Consider the following 16,854-nt stretch of genomic DNA (forward strand, 5'->3'; position numbering starts at 1 on the left):
CCAAAGAGCCAGTATTCGGAGGCTTATAAACTTGTTTAGATATGTAAATGGAAAAGATGACCAAATCACTGACGCATATGATGAAATTGATGGAAAGGGCATTTTTGTAAAGACAACGTCAGCTTAAGATTTACTACTCCCGCCAGTTCTTGTTTGATTGTCCGCATGGTATGTTTTAGATCTAGCGTTGGCAAAGTTGTATTGGAACGTGAGGCGACCCAAGTCCATGTATTAGCTGATCTTTTTTCATTTAACCCATGCATAAAATCTTCAATGTCTTTTTTTCTTTTTTCAACTTCTTGTCGTATGTAATTTGAGCGGTTTTCGATGAGTTTAATTCCAATCTGATGTCACCCAAGTATTAGTCGAATTGCTGGTTAATCCAAGTTGTGTATCCTGACTCTTTTGAGGTGATAAATACTGTAATGCCTAAACTGTTATAAATTGCCATCAAAAGAACACTTTTATGGGCTACTCCCCCTCCCCTCCCCCCATCAGTGTTGGATCGAACCTGTCCCTCTTCGGCGACGGTCGCATGTTTTTTCGCCGTCCACCCCTAGTTAACTCATTTTTTTTTCCATGCCGAAAGAAGGCAAAAGGATCACCGAATAAGCATACACACGCAATTTAAAGGAACTGTTTTTCACATAATTTCTGCATCGTTATAATAGCTTTGGAAATCTATAATCAAGAAATTCATATATATTGTATTTTTATTTAAATTACAAACAAAACAGTTCTTTCTGACACGACTGTTTAAAAATTTTCTTCACTAGCAAAAAAAAAAAAAAAAAAAAAAATAATAATAATAATAAAATAAAATGAAGAACATTCTTTTATTATTATTACTTTTTTACCTAGAGGGCAGTTCAAAAAGGAATTTTTGAAAGTTCCTATTTGAACATAAAAATAGAATCAATGCATTGTGTGTGTGTGTGTGTGTGTGAGAGAGACACATTTTTTAAATATCAAAAACGTTACAACTGTAAAGAATTTTAAAGTGACAAATACATTAACTAAGAAATGATACATTTGGTATAGTATGTGTGTATGTTGAATACTTCTGACTGGAATGAGGAAACAATATCCGAACGCCTTCCCAACTTCCGAAACATTAAAAAGAATTAGGTTGAATCGACAAGCCTGACTGAATTATTTGATTGATAATGCTCCATAATAGCGATCAGCTTCCTATTTCAGTTGGAAAAAATTACTTTTAGGCGCATTCCAGTTATAAATATCATTTATTTGCAAGAGAGAGCAGGTTTTTTTTTTTTTTTTTAATGGGAGATTAGGCTTATTTTGTCGTAATTTCGCCACTAAAAATTTAAATATTCTCATTATCGTACAAGATAACTTTTTTTTATCTTTCATGGTAGAGGGCTATTTTAGCGATACATAATTCACCACAAGGTAACAATGAATTGATAATATATGAAAGTAAAGTGTAGGGGAAAATAATAAATAATCAGAGAAATATTTTGGATATTATTAAATATTCTAAATCAGTGTTTCCAATTTTTTTTTTTTTTTCTCTCTTCAGATAGGGATCACTTTTATATCTGAAGTGGAACCCACTGCCACATGTATACATATATTAATAATTAATTTTTAAATACATGTTTGTAATATATTCATACTTAATGTACATAATATACGTCAGATTTTTATAAATCGTTGAATTTTCACTGTTAATGAGATAGTTGCCTACTGCAGAAGTGCCCTCTTATCAAATCTCGCGAACAATAATGATTAGGAAACTCCAACCTAAATTTACTTCCAAGTATTTTCTACTTTTGTGGGTCCCCCCCCCCCCTTTTAGAGATTTAAAATTTTATTTTTCATGGTTTCTATACTTTCACCGTTACAGTTATTAGTTATGCTATTATATAAGAAGGATTTACCCTACCTATTTTTAGGCTTATGCTATTTGGACCTTTTGAGCTGAAGTTCTGAATTTGATATGAAAATATGACTGAGTATTACTGTGAAGATTTACCTAATCGAATGTTTTTTTTCCTAAATGAGTAAGTTTTCTTTCTGTCTTCAGTTTACTCTAAAAAAGCAATCGGTGTACTTCTGAAACGAACGTAAACTAATTTATTCAATAAAAATAAAAACAAACTGAAATAAAAACAGCGTGAGCGCGTCTGGAGACTCGGCACCTGGGAGGTAATCTTCTGATTGAGCTGTATAAGGTCTTGAATGGTTTGAGCAGGCTAAATGCTGATGGGATTCTTCCTTACGAACCTAAAGGGGCATAAATTCAAATTGAAGAAAGACAGTTGTAGAATAGATGTGCGGAAATTTGCCTTTAACCAGCAGTTGTTGATTGCTGGAACAAACTTCCATCTGTCATTGTGGAAGTTGATAGCTTAAATAAATTCAAGGAAGAGCTAGACAAACATTTGGAGTGACCGGATGGGTGAAATGGGAAGGGTTTTTTTTTTTGCCTGATGCTGTAAAGCTTGCTTTCTTGCATCAGTAATGCTAATGCAGTACTTCATTATATTGCTCTATTATCTTACTTTATTACATTGTATGAATGGAGTATGTATGATCGAGTTGCCTTAGAGGGTGTTCCCGTTTACACACATACAAAGTTCGAAGTATGTGGGTAAATGTAAGTGTGATAGTAAACGAAAGGTTTAAATGAATGCTTGAATCGAGTTGTGGTTTGCTCGCTCGCTCTCTCTCTCTCTCACACACACACAGGCTGCCGTGGTGGGGTGTACAGTTGCTAAAGCCGGCCACTCACGTTCTAACGCCACAGTACGATTTCGTTGGATACAGCTGCAGTGCAATTTTGTTGAAAATCGGATGAAGGCACACACAGGTTACGACGCGCAGTTTGAAGTTGCATCGGTAAAACAAACATGTCGCATGATGAGCAAATTCTGTTATTATCTCTCGCTGTTTGTCGTGGAAATTAAAAATAAAAGAAAAAGGTATAATCAGCGAAGGTGGTGGTGTAAAGAATGGTTTTCGAAAAGAAATGCATGTATTTATTTGCATATTAATTTTAGTGGAAGAATGAAAGAATTGAAAAAATAGTTATGGCATGTTGTGTGTTGCATAACCTTTTTACAAAGAAAATGTCCGCAATTATATACTCCACCTGAGCATTTAGACAACGAACAGAAAGAGACTGGACTACTGAATAAAGGCCTCAGGATAAATCCAAGTGATTTAGTGGATTTAGACAAAAGTACTAGCAATAGAAAATTTACAATAGCAAAGGCTCTAAGGAACAAATTTATGGAATATTTTAACAATGAAGGTGCTGTAGATTGGCAGAATAAATCTGTACAAGAATATTTATTCGTTTTATTTACTTACCTTTTCTTTCTCAAAAATGTTCGAAATGTATGTTCTTGGAAACTCCTAATAGTCCCAAAATGATAAAAGTTTAAAATACCACAAGTTTGGCGTATAAATAGCATCTGCGCCAGTACCACTTTTTCTTGATCTTTGAACCAATTTAAGCTCTCTTTTGCAAGAGGTTCTAAACTTAATAATATTTTTCTTGACGAATTCCTCATTTAACCCCAGGATCTATTTCTTTGAATTTGGCCACTAAGGCATCTAAGATGCTTAGTGGTCAAATTCTCCTTGCGTTTTTTGTCATGATATTCTGGTGACTTTACTTCCAAAAGACAAATGAATTTTTTGTATAATTCAAAAAATTCTGTTTCCGTATAATTTGCCACACCTTTCGTTCAACAACAAACAGAACTGAATGGAAGGCTCAAATCGTTAACTCACATACACGTTCAAATTATGCTGCGCCCAACAAGATCGTTCTTCTGCAGTCAACCTAAACTGTCTGCAGTCAAAATATGGCCGCCATAATACGGTGCTGTTTCTTGTATTCTTTCTATCTTGTCAACTCCTCTGACCGTTTGGTCGTCCCGGAGTATAAACAGAAAATTTATTTATTTTTATGTTAGTAGAGGGTTGGGTGTGAACGTGCTATGTTTCGCACCATTCGGCTGTGGTAAAAGGGTTATAAAAATTAAAACTAATAATAAACAAGAAAGAATAAAGTAAAATAAAATTAAATATAACGAATTACCAACAAAACAAACCACATCTCCCACAATTCCTTATAATTAGTTTACTATCTTACAGTATTCTTGCTAAATAAATGATTTCCATACTAATTTTTTTTTTCTTTCTCAAAGACCATTGTTATGTAGACGTACTTAATAATAATTTTATATTATTACGCAATATCACTTATAAAAACGTAGTGCAGTACTTGAAATATTTTATAATAAAAATTCGAACTATTATACGATTTCAGAGAATATAAGCTTAAAGTTAGGCCTAAATGGGTCAGATGAACTGATGAAACTCGTGATAGACAAGAAGAGTGCATAGAATGCATATATAAATTATCGGGCCACAACACAGAAGCCTATGTGCAACACAGAAACTACCATGCCCCGAACTAGAGCAGCAAAGCAACGGGCACAAAGTGGCAGGAGTGTTGTGACTCGGGGGAGAACTGAGGGGGGCGATTCTCCAACGCGTCACAGCCTAAAAAAATGTGCAACTTGTGAAATGTTTGCCGAACTCTCTGGAACGGAACATGATATTGCCATGGGGGATGTCTTTGTGTGTGCGCATTGTAAGGAGTGTAAGGAAATCAGGCGACAACTCAGCGTTGTTATGGGCCTATATGAGAGTTTGAAGGACAGGGTGGATGCCCTCGAAGGAAATAAATTGAGGGGCCCATCAAGCTCTCAGCTGCCCACATCAACGCCAGAGCTTGCACTTGGTCATCGCGCAAAACAGCGGCAAACCCCAAGGCAGAATGCGCTGGTCCCACAGGAACTATTAGTTGTTGGTGACTCTATTGTCAGGGAAACGGGGAACATGCTATGTAAAAAGGATAGGTGGAACAGGACCAGGGTATGTCTGCCAGGGGCAAAGGTTGATGACGTTGTAGAGCGGATATCATCTTTCAAGGGCACAAAAGGTGATATAGTTGTACACGTTGGCACTAATGATATTAAGAGTAGGAGACCGGCAGAATTACTTAACAAGTACAGGTCACTGTTGAACAAAAGCCGAGAATTAGGGTTGAATTTGAAAGTGTCTGCAATTCTGCCCAGACACGATAGGAGGGAGTATATGATGAGAGCCTTGTCGATCAATTCGGCCCTGGAAAGATTGTGCAAGGCTCAAGGGGTAGAATTTTTTTCAGCCTGGACTGTACTTGTTAACAGGAGAGACTGCTTCTACAGGGATGAGATACACTTAAATAGAAAGGGTGCAAGAATATTTGCTGATGCTATCGAGGCAGTGTTAGGTGGGTCGGAAAACTGCTAGCTTGGGGGGATACAAAGACTAATAGTTTAACAGTAACCGCAGGCAGAGGTGAAGGTGATTCTTGCACAACTTCTATTAGAATAAGAAGCGACCTGGAGCGAGGGGTGTTGGGGGTTTCAGGGACGGATGGCAGTCATCCTGGAATAGTTGGGTATATGGGATGTGTTAGGGTAACAAGGAATAGGCATAGGAGCATGTATACCAATGCTAGAAGTATAGTAAATAAATTTGATGAATTTGAAGTGTTGGTCAAGACATCAAAGGCGGATATTGTTGGGATAGCAGAGACGTGGTGTCACAAAGATATAAGGAATGCAGAACTGGAATTTGGGGAGTACAATGTGTACAGAAAGGATAGACAGGACAGAAAGGGAGGAGGTGTTATGCTGTTAATTAAGAAAAACATAAAATCAAAAGAAGTGCATCCAGTTGATATAGATGGACAGTGCACTGTTGAGTCAGTTTGGTGTGACATAAGCACTGCGAAAGCAAAAATAAGAGTAGGAGTGTGTTATAGGCCTAATGACTCGAATGAGTACAATGAACAATTGTACAGAGAAATAGAGTGGGTCAGTAAATCAGAATGTCTTATAATGGGGGATTTTAACTTCCCAGATATTGACTGGAACTTGTGGGTTGGTCACTCACACACTAGTCAGACTTTTGTGGATTTATTGGATGATTGTTTTCTGCAGCAGCATGTTCGAGAGGCAACCAGAGAAAGTAACACTCTTGATCTGGTTATCAGCAGTGATCATTCGTGTATTAAGAATTTGCAGATAAAGGAACCACTAGGTGGCAGTGATCACAGTGTGCTGAAGTGGGATTTACTCAAAGAGGTAACTACCGTCAGGGGTAAAGGAAAGGGTTTTTGCTTCCGTAAAGGTGAGTACAGTGGTCTCAGACAGTTTTTAAATTCTGTACAGTGGGATCAACTGACGATGTTACAAACAGTAAATTCTAAGTGGGAAGCATTCAAGGAATTAATCGTGGAAGCTACTAGACTTTTCATACCGATGAAGAAATATTGTTCAAGGTTTAGGCCTAAATGGTTATCAAATGAACTAATGAGACTCGTGTCAGAGAAGAAAAATACATGGGATGCATATAAATTATCAGGCGACGCAGAAGCCTGTAGCAGATATAAGCTAGTCTGTAATCAGGTCACAAAGGAGGTTCGGCAGGCAAAGGCGGATTACGAGAAATCTTTGGCAAAAGATGCTAAGAAAAACAGCAAGGATTTCTTTACTTATATAAACTCTAAAAGGAAGGGGATGAATATGATTGGTCCACTTGACATCGATGGTTCGACTGTTGATGATCCTGCTCAGATAGCAAACAAACTGAATGAGTATTTTGCATCTACATTCACACGTGAGGAATTATTACAGTTTGAAAATGGAAGAAGGTTATCAAATTGTAGCAGTGTGCTTAATGATTTTGTAATAACTGAGAGCAAAGTGGAGGAGAAATTGTTGAAGTTAAACATAAGAAAGGCACCTGGGGTGGATGGGATCTATCCAGTTATATTAAAGGAGGCGGCAAAGCAACTAAGCAAACCCTTAGCCATAATTATGAGAGCATCCTTGGATTCAGGGGAGGTTCCCACGGACTGGAGATGTGCAAATGTATCCCCAATTCACAAAGGAGGTTCGAAGGGTGACACGAGTAATTACAGACCAGTTAGTTTAACTTCTGTTCCGGGTAAAATAATGGAGTCACTGGTTAAAGATGCATTGCAGGATCATCTAGACAAGACTGCAGCAATAATTCAGACACAGCATGGGTTTGTTAAGGGAAAGTCTTGTCTGACAAATTTGATTGGTTATTATGATGTGGTCACAAAGGAACTGGATGCAAAAAATAATTTTGATATCATATATTTGGATTTCAGGAAAGCTTTGGACACTGTTGCGCATGGAAGACTACTGTACAAATTGGAGCAGAATGGTATTAAGGGTAAGTTGCTACAATGGATAAAAGGATGGTTAAGTGGGAGAAGACAGAGGGTGGTAATCAATGGGTGCTGCTCTTCGTGGACTAATGTTATTAGTGGAGTCCCACAGGGTTCGGTGTTGGGTCCACTGTTGTTTTGTATATTTATCAATGATATTGATGAAGGTATATCAGGCTTAATGTCGAAGTTTGCAGATGACACGAAGGTTGGCAGGGTTGTTAATGACAGTAATGGCAGTGTGCTACTGCAACAGGATCTAGATAATTTGGGCAGATGGGCTAAGAAGTGGCAACTGAAGTTTAACCTTGACAAATGCAAAGTACTGCATATGGGTAGAAGTAACCTCAGAGAAACGTACCAACTGTGTGGTACTACACTTAAGGTGGTAGAAAATGAAAAAGACCTGGGAGTAATTGTGCAGTGAGATATGAAGTTTTCTGAGCAATGTAGACAGGCTGCTAGGGCAGGTCATGGGGTTTTGTCAATGATATATAGGAATTTTGCTAGCAGGGAAAAGGAGGTGATTGTCCCTCTGTATAAGGCAATGGTCAGGCCACGCCTTGAGTACTGCGTACAGGTCTGGAGGCCTCATTTTAGGAAGGATGTAGATTTGCTTGAGCGTGTACAGAGAAGAGCAACACGATTGGTGAGGGGAATGAAGGGATCCTCTTACCAAGAGAGGCTTAAGTTCTGCAAATTGCAGTGGCTGGAGACTAGGCACCTGCGCGGTGATCTGATTGAGGTCTATAAGGCCTTGAATGGGTTGAGCACGCTGAATTCTGATGGGATCCTCCCACTTGTTCAGAATACGAACCTACGGGGACATAAGTTCAAATTAAGAAAGGATAGATGTAGAATAGATGTGCGGAAATTTGCCTTTAGCCAGCGGGTGGTTAATTGCTGGAACAAACTTCCATCTGTCGTTGTGGAAGTTGATAGGTTAAATAAATTTAAGGAGGAACTGGACAGGCATTTGGAGGGTATGGTGTGATTTTTTTTTTTTTTTTTTTTTTTTGGCTGATGCTGCATAAGCTCCTACACTTGCTTTCTTGCATCAAGTGCCACTACTACTACTACTACTACTACTACTATGATAGATATAAACTAGTCTGTAATCAAGTTACATAGGAGTCAGGCAAGAGAAAGCAGATTACGAGAATTCTTTGGCAAAGGATGCAAAGAAAAACAGCAAAGACTTCTTTACTTATGTAAACTCTAGAATGAAGGGGGTGAATCAAACTGGTCAACTTAATATTGATGGTTTGACTGTTGATGATCCTACTCAGGTTGCTGACAAACTGAATGAGTACAGTATTTCACATCTACATTCACGCATGAGGATTTCTTTAGGGAAGGGGATGCCAAAAGTTTATCAATCTCTAACAGGGAGCTAAATAATTTTGTAATAACTGATGGGAAAATGGAAGAAAAATTGTTGAAGTTAATAGAAAGGCACTTGGGGCGGAGGATCTGTGCAGTTTTATTAAGGGAGGCAGCGAAAGAAGTAAACAAAACCCCTAAGTCATAATTATCAGGCATCCTTGGATTCAGGGGAGGTCCCAGCGGACTGGAGATGGGCAAATGTATCCCCAATTCACATAGGGGGAATCAAAGGGCCCCTTTGTGAATTGCGGATACAAGTAATTACAGACTTGTTAGTTTAATTTCCGTTCCAGGGAAAATAATGGAGTTACTGGTAAAAGAAGTAACGCAGGATCGTCTAGACAAGACTAGTTATACTTAAAACACAGTATGGGATTCTGATGTGTTCACAAAGTAACTGGATGCAAAAAATTTTAATATCATATACTTGGATTTCAGAAAGGCTTTCGATACTGTTGCATATAAAAGACTGCTGTACAAATTGGAACAGTGTGACATTTTTATGCTGTGGATAAAGGGATGGTTGAGTGGAAGAAGACAGAAACTGGAATTCAATGGACATTGTTCTTCGGGGATTAATGTTATTATTAGTGGAATTCCGCAAGGTTCAGTCCATTGTTGTTTTCTATATTTATCAATAATATTGATGAAGGCATATCATGCTTAATGTCCACGTTTGCAGATGATACAAAGGGTGGTTAATGACAGTATGCTACTGCAACAGGATCTAGAAAAGTTAGGCAGATGGGCTGAGAAATGGCAGTTGAAGTTTTACACTGATAAATGCAAAGTACTCCACATGGATACTAGTAACCCCCAGTGACGTACCAACTATGTGGTACTGCACTCAGCTTAGTGGAAAATGAAAATGACCTGGGGGTAATTGTGTAGTCAGATATCAAGTTCTCTGAGCAATGCAAACAGGCTGCCGGGACAGCTCATAGAGTTTTGCAGTGATATACAGGAATTTTGCTAGCAGGGATAAGGAAGTGATTATACTATCGTAAAAGGGAATAGTCAGGCCACATCTTGAGTACTGAATACAGGACTGGAGGCCTCATTTTAAGAAGGATGTGGAGCTGCTGGAACGATTACAGAGAAGGGCAACGAGAATGGCGAATTGAACAAACGAGTGCTCTTACCAAGAAAGGCTTCAGTTCTGCGAATTGCAGCGTCTGGAGACGAGGCACCCACGAGATGAGCCGAGATGTTTAAGGCTTTGAATGGATTGAGCAAGCTCAATGCTGATGGGATTCTTCCTCGTGCTCAGACCACACACATGAGGTTGTACAAATTCAAATTGAGGAAGGACACAAGACAGATGTGTGGAGGTTTGTCTTCAAACCAGTGAGTGGTTGATTGTTGGAAAAAATTTCCATCTGTTGTTGTGGAAGTGGGTAGTTTGAATAAATTTAAAGAAGAAATAGACTAATTATTGGAGGGGATGGGTTGGTGATGTAGGACTTTTTTTTTTTTTTTTTTTGCCTGATACTTTATAAGCTTGTTTTCTTGCATCATTTTTCACTGCTAATGCTAAAATTACGCAAAAACACGCTTAAGTGATGAGAGAATAAATATTTATTGTAACATTATATGAAAAAACTGTACTCTACATAAAATCAGCAAAATAACCAGTTGTTTATTAATCCCTAAGACACAGGAAACAAAATTTCCCACGCCCAGCATTCAATAGATTTGCTATTTGCAGACAACTTTTCTGAAGCAACTTTGACATTCTGTTCTCTGATAAGAAAAATGGGGAAAAAAAAAATCGCGTGTGTACCCTGTACGCACGAAAGATGTTTTTTGTGTAAACATCTTTGACGACACCTACTAAATTTCTAACAGCTAGAACCGAAACCATGAACGATATAATTTATGCTCACGTCTGCTACTTACTCTACCGAATCAATGTTTGGAAGAGATTAGGCCAAAAGCCTAATTACCGATTGTATCCATTTGTTGAATAGTATGAGTGCAACAATGCAAGTATTAGTGTTGCTACAATCATACTATCATGTTGGATCATGTTATTCGTCATGCTTTGTCGCAATGCAGCGCTACGAGATCTGCAAGAAACGACAGTATCCACGCATAAAACGCAATCGAAACTATGACTTGGCTCAGGATCTCAACGAGTACAAGCGCGAGATAGTAACGCTGCACATTCCATTTCGCAATGAGGAAACAGAGATACTGTCAGAGATGAAATATGTCAAGATCTACGACGACAATGAAGAGCTCATACTAGATCGTAAATTGTATGAATCGGACTTGGACATTCGCAAAACGAATGAAATATGTAAAACGATGTGTCAAGACAACGATGACCCTGAAGAAGCATGCGGTAATGACCTGCATAGCCTTGTAACGCGACTTATGGTTTATGCCAGCTCTGATCCAAGATTACTGCCCTCAAGATTTCCATTTCTCTGGTTACCAAAAGGTTTCTGCCACGGGTGGCAATGGTTAGCCCAACGCCACCTAAGTGGTATTCCCCGAATTATGAACGTTTTTCCGCCACCAGCTGGTTTATGCCAGCTCTGAGCACGTCCAAGATCACCTCCCGTGATCCTTTGCGCGATCTCCTCTCCCGACTCCGTTTTCCTTTGTTATGAAACGGAAATAATGTCAATTACGTCATTTCCGCGTCGCAAAATCGTGACAAATTGATTTTTACCACCGTCCGAAATTTAGTAGGCACCACCAAAGATGTTTACACATCAAAAATAATAAAACAAAAGAAGTCCTGCAAATCATATATAAATGATGAGAAAAGTGATCGACTTCAATTGGGACCAGACAGCGTTCAGAAACGTCGTGAAAACGCTTTACAAAACAGATTACCACGATCGAGCAGCTGCTTGCCAGAGTTGTCTCCCGGCGATGCTCACCTATAACTTGATGTAGAGAACAGAAACGGGCCAATACAATAGCGCATAACGTGCACGCATCAGATGGACTCATCTGGGTGTGGTACATACCCAAAGAACGGGATCATACTATCACTTTCATTGTTTATGCTATACAACCTGTACCCATGTTGTACAGCATAAACAATGAAAGTATGACCGTATGGGCGTCTTGTTTTACACTATTTAGACTTGGTAAGCTAATTGCGAATGTAGCTGCCTATTCTGGCATTTTGAGCAATTCTGCCTTATCTGCAACCGTGTAAGTTTTTTAGAAAGAGGTATTTGTATCTGCACGACAACACTCCGTATCACAAAAGGATGACACGGAGCGTTGTGACACGTGTCACAGAAGAGTTATAGTACAGAGAATTTATATATGCGAGTTAAGGTCATTCACTAGCTATTCTGCGATACATTAACGCTACAATTCCACCTCTTTTCATCAACCGTTGGTGTAAGAAATGCACTACAGGTGACCCCAGCTTAACGCTGATCATTCGTTCCGGAAAAACAGAGCGCTAAGTGAATCCGCGATAAGCGAGCGCCGCTTTCCCATAAGGTAACATATGTATTTGTGAGCTGCGGTCGGTGCCATAGGATATTTCCTAATCAACAATAAACGGTAATGAAAAGATGCACAAATGTCGGTCAAAATATTTAATATTCAAATATTTACACATATAAAATATTTTGCATTACATACGTATTTATGTGGTAACTACTTGCGTATCAAAAGTAAACTTAAAATTCCAATTAAAATAATGAATTTAATTGATTTAATTTAATGGATGAATTTAATCATGAAAAATGTGTGGATTTTGAGTTGAACTTTGGCCCTCTTCCAAATAAACTAAAAGGGGTATTAATTTTAAATGGCCCGCAGCGTTACCACCCAACAATAAAGTCAACTGATCCTTCGCCGCTTTGAAATTTGGCATATTTTTTGTTCTTTCAATATGAAACTTCTTTTAGGCATTCGTTTCCACAAAAGTCCCGCTTCATCTATGTTAAAAACTTGTTGAGAAGTATAACACATAATACCCCTCTTCAATAATTTTAACAAGTTCTTTTTTGAAAGTTTCGGCTCCTTGATCTGCACTAGCGACTTCTCCCTGGATTTTAAATATATTCTACCAGCCCTTACCAGTTTTAAATGGTTCCACATTTTTTTTTAGGCGAGTTTTCTTCAGATCATCATATTGGCTAATCTCTTTCTCTCTCTCTTTTTTTTTTTTTTTTTTTAATATTTAACTTAACTGAATTCTGCATTGGAATATTATCTTCAATAAAATTAGTCTTTCCATTTCAATCCTAATAGCCGGCCTAGTCCTAGTTGCTTGCAGTGGAACAGCTATCTTTCCCGCTGATAAAATTAATTTTTTATAATTGTTCTTACAGTTAAACTTGCAAGTCCTAAATTATGGCACACATCCGCTTGTCGTTGACCGGAATCGATTCGCTTCAAAACGTCTAATTTAATTTTCAAATTCAGTCTTTTTCTTACATTTATAGTCTTCGTACTGCGCCCAGACGTTGTTGCTTTTTCATTCCTGTCGGTCATTATTAGCTCTTCGAAAATATAACCGCGTTGGTTGAATTAATTACAATATAATGTTCAAGTAAACTTTCCGTTACGCACGATGTCTAATACTGTACTGAGTGATGACTAGACTTCGGATAAATGCATATAACCCAAATATTACAAGCAATATATTTGATCATTTTTAAAATGTTGATCTCGGAACTACGTAACAAGTCACTGTACTGCAATTAAATTAGCGTGCGAGAAAATTTCACTGAGCGTGGGAAAATTCCTCAAGTCGGCGTGGGAAACGTTTTAATGCTGTTTTGCTATTCATTTTCAAGTTTTCGACTCCATCAAATGAAACGATTTCGTTAAGTATGTCAAAAATGTAATCTGTAAAGGAGCGTTATAGTGATCTGTGACAGCGTTATAGTCAGATATGGGTTATAATATAAGAACAGCGTTATAGCGTAAAGCAAACCGCGTTATAACGGGGGCCTGCTGTACTCACGTAAGCGGTCGGTACCACGAACTAGGTGAAAGGTATACGGAATGAGAGAGAAGAGAGCAACTAATGAATGAATTTCAACTGCCGAAAAAATTTCTCTCCATTATAGTACAATAGTGGTTTGAAAACAATAACGTGGTAAACATCTTCAGTTTACCACATAATTGTCAAGAAGGTATCCAGATCTATAGTCCACGTTTAAATTCCTTCGGAATGTTTTGGAACTGAGAGCTAGAACAAGACATCTCCTACTTCAGGCAAAGAACCAGTCACAACCTAGGGGAAGTGAAGCAAGATTCCAGTCTCCATATACCAAAAATTGAAATTTAAAACTGGAAAACAAAAAGTGCTCTTTACGGGGTTACTTATGTCATTAAAGCCTATGCGGGTCAAATTCGATTTTAATTTTTTTTTCTAATCAGGTGTATTTTTATTTAGTGTTCCAGCACAGTTTGGAGGATAATGCATATAACATAGATGATTATACTCTACATAAGTATTTTCCAAGTGCATGGGGATATGTTAAAAATTATCTGCCACACCACTCATGATTTACAGAAACACACTTGTTTCAATTATTATGCATCTGGTTCCTGAAAAAGATGATGGATCAAAAAACAAACCATTGCCCTACCACCACGTAGTGAGATGCATTCTGGTTACAGGAAATTTGTATAAAACGAAATATGCAAATATTTTTGACTATAATGGTGATCAGGCAGTTAGCTCTGAATTCATTCCACATGAATAATGATCGAAAAATGCTATCTTGTGAACTCCTACTAAGGACGACCTTAGTCGTCCTTAGTAGGAGTTCACAAGATAGATAGAATACAAGAAACAGCACCCTATCTTGTGAATTCCTACTAAGGTCGTCCTTAGTAGGAATTCACAAGAGAGATAGAATACAAGAAACAGCACCGTATTCAGTAGTCACGGGCTTGAACCCCGGTCACTCAATGCACGTGTACTTATGCACGCGCGCGCCTGACCACTAGGCTACGGCACACTACCTTAGCTAATATTGATTCACTCCTACTGTCTGAAAGACTGCTCTTATCTTACCATTTCACCCCATGAAGCACCCCATGTATAATACCATGGTACTTAGCATGGAGGTGTGTTATCTCTAGTCTGAACAGTTCTGTATATTGAACAGTTCTGTACAGGATAATCAAATCCATTAGTTTGGCTTTAAGGACGGAAGTGTGTTGTGTTTATTCCTTTCACCTTCTATTTAAAAAAAATTAAAAAAAAACGGAAATCGAAAGACTACAGCCATTTTTTCCCCTGACTAATTTGCTGCTCTGTGAGGCAAGAGAAAAAAAAAAGTGACGACCTCCGCCCAAATTCTACGACACACTTCCTCTCATGACCCCATTCTTCGTTGTCAAAAAGGGCAGGGTTTATTATTTATCCTTAGTGTCACACCTGTTTGCTGCTGGTTTACCGCCCAGTTTTTGCTGAGGGTGGCCTGCCACGTGGCAACTTCATGTAATTTCTCATTTTACGGGGGCGGCACAGAACGGTAGTATGTCTCAACTGAATAATGAATAGCCTTGAATGATGTAATCCTAACAGTAAAAGTGAAGGATTGATTCCTCGAGAGCGTGAATGAAACCTGACAAGTCACGTGGGTACGCTTAAGAGTAAAGAAGTTGTCATCCACACATTAATCAAAGTTTCATCACTCACGTAAAATAGTGGTGATAGTTTGATTTGTCTAGATAGCGAGGAAAAATTAATATTAAAAAATCATTTTCCCTTTGTAGTATAAATGCGGTAAAATGGTAAAATGCAGTAAGGCTACTACATAGTTGATTTCTACAAAAGAAATATTTTTACATATGTATCTTTTTGTAATGCAAGGTGTCCCATAAGTCTGAAACCATCGGGAACTGTTACAAAACGTATTCAATGTGTGTAGCATTTACCAGTCAATGGGAGCAACAGCAACATGAATTGTTCGAGGGGGAGATCTAATTACACACAGAAACAAACTGGTCTATAAGATGCGTGATACTGCGTACTTTCACATCACACTTTGAGATGGCTTCACAGGTAATTTATTATAGAAAGAGTAACTTTTTTTTTTTTTTTTTTTAAATTATGTTCATAGTAGAAAAAAAAGTTCTTTTTCTGCTCCGGCATGCCCACTAGGCAAGAAGTGTTTAAAACTAACCATTTTAACAAGAATACAATTTTTGACTGCATTTAGTAGTTACGCGGGTTTGAAGCACGGTCAAATCAAACGCGTGTGCTACTGCACTCCCATATTCAATTAATCATTCGGCTACATCAGGCCTAATCACGCATGACAATCTTTACCATTATACCACTGGTTCAACTAACTTCCAAAATACCGGAAGTAATGAAAATTACAAGAATTGGCTTCACAAAAAGTAATTATTAAATTAATAAAACATTACAGAAAATAACTTAATGAAATTATCTAAATTAAATTTATAAAATGATAGAAATTAAATTTAAAAAAATATTAAAGAAATTGAGCAAAAGCAAAACTTCGTGAAAGTTTATTATACTAAACACTTAACCCAAACTTCTTACATTCTATCAAGAATATGGATGCCAACTTTTGACTTTCGATAAGCTGGACATATTCAGGAGGATGAGGTAGAACAAGCGTTGAAGAAAATGAAGAATCAGAAAGCCCCGGGGAAAGATGAAGTTACTGTAGCGTTGTTAAAATTGGAAGGAAGAGACATAACACAAAATCTGGCAAGGCTTTTCAAAAAAGGCATTAGAAAAGGTGTGACGCTTAAGCAGTGGAATAATGTAATTATAGTTTTGCTGCATAAGAAAGGAGATAAATCAGAAATTGGAAATTATAGACCAATTAGCTTGTTATCCCACATCTACAAGTTGTTCACAAGGGTCATTACTAACAGATTAGAAAGAATACTTGATGAAAATCAATCAAAAGAGCATGCTGGCTTTAGGACAGGATTCTCAACTATGGATCACCTTCACGTAATATCACAGCTAATGGAGAAAGCAAATGAATATAAAACACAATTATGCCTGGCATTTGTAGATTATGAAAAGGCATTTGACTCCATACAGCATAAGGCAATGTTTCGGGCACTGGAAAGACAAGGCATTGATACCCTATATATTATGATTTTGAAGAAAATATATGAGAGTGCTACCTCCTTTATTAGACTAGACAAAGACAGCAGGAAATTTAAAATCGAGAAAGGAATTCGAC

This window comes from Mastigoproctus giganteus, chromosome 9 (assembly GCF_048544385.1).
Source record: "Mastigoproctus giganteus isolate SK-2022 chromosome 9, ASM4854438v1, whole genome shotgun sequence".
Lineage (NCBI taxonomy): Eukaryota > Metazoa > Arthropoda > Arachnida > Uropygi > Thelyphonidae > Mastigoproctus > Mastigoproctus giganteus.